The sequence below is a fragment of the Astatotilapia calliptera genome, chromosome 20, assembly GCF_900246225.1.
Source record: "Astatotilapia calliptera chromosome 20, fAstCal1.2, whole genome shotgun sequence".
Taxonomy (NCBI): Eukaryota; Metazoa; Chordata; class Actinopteri; order Cichliformes; family Cichlidae; genus Astatotilapia; species Astatotilapia calliptera.
Window position 1 is genome coordinate 5,924,628 of NC_039321.1, and position 4,747 is coordinate 5,929,374.

A 4,747-nucleotide genomic window follows, 5' to 3' on the forward strand; every position below is an offset into this window, starting at 1 on the left:
AGACAATCCTAAAAAGCATATCTATTACAACAGCAAGGCTTTGAAGTTGAAGAATCCAGGTGCTGATCTGGGCTTTCTGCAGTCCAGATCTTTCACCGAATTGAAAGCATTTTGAACATTATGAAATTGAAAATATAACAAAGCAGATCTAGGATTGATCAATAGCTAGAATGTATTGGACACGTATGGGGCAAATGCCCCGGAGTCCAGCCAGCAGACGTCTCCTCAGTTCACAGACTGTTGTTAAAAGAAGAGGCGATGCTAGAGAGTGATAAATTAGTTATTTCTTAACTTTTCGGAGCTGTGTTGCTACCATCTTTTCCAAAATGATTGTATGTTTTTGTAACGACGCATTTTCTCACTTTAAACATTTAATCTGTTTCCTAATTTCTATTGCAAATATAATATGGGTTTATGAGGTTTTCAAATCATTGCATTCTCATTTACATTGTAAAATGTGTCCCAGCTTTTTTGAAGGTTGAAGATATTTTACACCTGGCTACCAACTGCTTGAAACCACAGTGCACCATCAGGCTGTGACAGTGTTGCATTATAATCTGTAGCCTGAGGAGGCATCCCTTAACAGGTTTATGCATTAATCTGCATTAGGTGCTCATGTAACCCTCCACAGAAGGAACCATACGAAATGCAATGACAACAGACAGGTCACACTAATAATACTGCAGGCCTCTGCTGCTCATGTATTCACTCCAGTGTTTGTGAAATGCAAAAGGTTAATTATTCACAAACAGCCTAGCTAAGCTAAAGGCTTCCTAGCAGACAGAACAAACCAGTTCAGCTTTAATAACCTTTATAATCTATGAGTCCTTTCTGATAAATAAATAAATGCAGACATAACCTAAAGATAAATCCTGCAGGATTTTATCTGCCATCCAAATCTGCAATATTAACCTGCCAGGAGAAAATTAATCGATTTGACTACCTGCACATTTGTAATGTGCTGCAGCAGAGACTATTAAAATTGGCCTTGTTGTCATGGTTACCAGTTCAAAATGATGCCATGGTCACATTCCATTTCAGATGATTTTTTTTTAAGAATGACAAATAGTTGACGTCTTCTTTAATCAGAAGAGAAGGCACATAGGTCAGCAGTAAAAAGGCCCTTTCATGATGGAAGTGTCACGTTTGATGACAGATCACTCCACATAATTAGCACAGTTGCTAGGCTAGAGTTATTTCACCACGGAGATGAGCTACACAGAAAAATAGTTTTAAATGCCAGGCAGTTTTCAGTACAGCCAAGGATTTATCTCTTAATATTCTTTAAACCCTATATATTCCAACTGACTAACTGGACTAGATTTATTTATTTTTTAAGTGGACCTATTCTGTTCATTTTCAGCTCAATATGTTTTATTCTTGGACTTGTATTCGTGTAGCTTTGGACAATTCACATGTGAAAATAATCCTTATTATCTCATACTGGGCTTTGGTGCAGTTAATCCTCTGTTTGAAACAAACTGTTTTCGCTGCTCTCCCCTAGAGGCCACCTTTCCTTTAAGCCAGCTCAAACAAAAGATTTGAGCAGCAGGTGGGTGGAACTCTGTGCCAGAAATCTCTGTAGTAGGGATATCCTGTCTCGTTGATATCCTACAGATCCAGAAGAAAAAAAGAAAGTAGGAAAACATGTTAAGAATGAGTTGAAGGACGATGTTTTGACTCACTTTGGCAGAGTTTAATATGAGGAGCAGTTATAAATAAAAATTAGGCTCATATTAAGTTTACTGTGGGGCACATTTCTGTATAATAGGTTGCTCAGTGTCCACCTTAATCGGTGTTTACAGAGCTTTAAATATTTGCAAATATACATTTTTACTTTTATTCAAGCCTCAAATATGTCAAGTTTACCAGGCTAGTCTTAAGAATTGGCAACACATGTGAATGTGAATATGCTGACTCACTGCTGCTTCCTGTGTAGTCTGCATATTCTTCCTGTGCCTGACAAGTTCATTCCAGCTGCTTGCACCTTTCCAACAGTCATGCATGCAAGCTTGATTGATTATCCCAAACTGGTCGTGAATAGTTGTTTGTTACTCTGTGTTAGCCCTATATTAACAAATAATCTCTCCAGGGTGTACCCTACTGCCTAAAGTCAGTTGGATTGGGCCCCACTCTCTCTTGGATCCTACTGCACAAAATATGAAAATCAATATATCCTGATATGGTAAATTAATATGCAAATCAATTGGAACATTGCTAATGGATACATTATACACAGAGAAAGGACAGGAAACTTAACAAGTTAATTCATTGCATTAACCCTTTCACGCATAGTGGTCATGACTCAAAGGCTGTTTTCTTGTATTTGTGCCAGTGTTGATGGTATACTTGCACATAAACCACGACACTGGACACTGATGTGTCACTTCATACCAAATTCAGTCAAAATGTGTGTTGTCCACCTAAGTAGACATGTAAAAACCTCTTTGAAAAGTCCATGTTTAAAAAAGTGAAGTTCAAAAATCTTTTTGTCATGCCTAAAGATGAATAAAAATACTTAAGAAAGAAATCCTATTGAGGTTGTCATAATTCATGCATGAAAGGGTTGCAGGAAAAATCAAATATTCTGATAATAATTGCAGAAAGTTATGCTCATCCATTTGGTCTTTGCATAAATGTTCATTTTCAAGGTTAGCAGGTGTATTTTGGAATTCTTGCATTGTTTTCTGTTATTCAGTTCCCTCACCAAAGTTCTTCTTCAAGTGAGATAGACCCCTAAGATAGATCTTTGAAGGGCATTTTAAAGCATGATCTAAACATCATCTACATTAAGTGAATTGCAATGGTCACCGGGAAATAAAGACTGCAGGAATGTACATCTTCTGTAAAACCATCTTCAAATACAAAAAAGAAGGAAGAAGCACGAATCTGATTAAACTGTTCCCAGCTCATTTACTCTGATATTACCATCATTATCATTTACCTGCAACAACAAATTCTGAAATAAATTTCATAAAATACTTTTAATTGTGATACTTTTCAGTAGCTTTTCAATTCCCAACACATTATGCAGTAGTTGTTGACAAAGACTGATAAAACAGCGACTCATGTCGCCTTACATCATTCAGTGTGAACTTTTTAATCCCCGCAACAGGGATTATCCAAGACTATGTCATTAAAGGGATGTAAAACAAAGCTCCCCATTCTCTTCACAGGTGCAACAAAGTACCTTACACCACCTCAGGCGCTTAAGATCCATTGCAGCTAAATTAATGGTCAATGGGATTACAATAAATGGATCAAGGAATCTGTGCTCAGAGCTATATTTACACAGCTCCCATGTGGGAAAAAGTCATATAAGCAGATACATCTTAAAAAGATCCAGCAAATGTTACCAGGATTTGAATCCAAACAAGCATGAGTAAAGTGTTTTGCAAGTTATTTTAATCATTGCTTAATATATTAAGTGCTTACATAACCTTAGATTAAATACAAGTGAGTGCTTGCAGAAAACTAGCGACCCGTGTGTGACATTTGCACTCAAATTTACAGAAAGCAATTATTTGCTTTATGTAACTACTCCAAAAAAAGATGTTTCTTTGTGAAAAGTATTACATAATGCATATTGTTAACATGATCTTCACTGTAAAAAATGTGGGCAGTATACCTGTAATGATGATGATGAGCTGCAATTATTCACTTTTATGTATCAATTCAGAACATCTGACATTGTGTTCATCCTCCGCACTTCCTCCGTGAGATCACAAGGTCTGATAAATATTCCGTTAGCAAACAAACGCGCACTTGTTAATTAACTCAGTAACAACCTTCATTTATATCTGACTTGATGTTGCCCATAAACACTTTTTTAAGGAAAGAAGACCTTAAAATGTACTTGTTAGACATGAATGTGACGCTGCAAAGCTGGTTGTTGCTCACACTGACTAAGGTTTCCCTGCACTTCCAAGTTCTTCTGATAGTTTAGGTGATTATATTTATTTATTCGTTTCAATAAAATTACGATTTGGGACTTTCGCTGCATTTTATTTTACTGACTTGTGGACCTTAATAGGAAGGAGCGTCTTCACTACTTAAATCTTAATCAAGGCCAAGTATGCACCCTAGAGCAGCGGTCCCCAACCTTTTTTGCACCACGGACCGGTTTGTGCCCGACAATATATTTTCACGGACCGGCCTTCAAGGTTTCGTGGATAAATACAACAAAATAAAACTAGTATCGGTACCGAAAAAAAGAAGATTTATTCATAACACACGTGAAAAGATCCATTCAAACCGAGTTAACGAAAAAATGATAACAAAATAACGCTTAAAAACCGATAAAAACCCTGAAAATCATACATTTCACACCCGAGTCTCACGGCCCGGTACCAAATGACTCCGGTCCGTGGCCCGGGGGTTGGGGACCGCTGCCCAACAGGATAGCAATTAGAATAACAGGCGAGGTCAAGCCTTTATGGCAACACCTTACATATTATGAGTTAGTATTAGTTATACTGCACAGTGCTTCAATATAAGACTAAATGCATAAATAAACAAAAACGACAAAGTGCATGTACTTTATTTGATATGCTGTGAATGGCTGTCCAGATAGCACAAAATGGCAGCAGGACAATGACTAAATAAGGCTCCTTTTCACTTATACAAGAAACGGTCTTTGTTTAGATTTTGGCCATTCATCCTGCACAATGACAGGAATACCTACAAATAATAAATATTGGTTTTTATAAATAGATAAATCTGTCCATATTTGCCCCCCCCCCCCCCC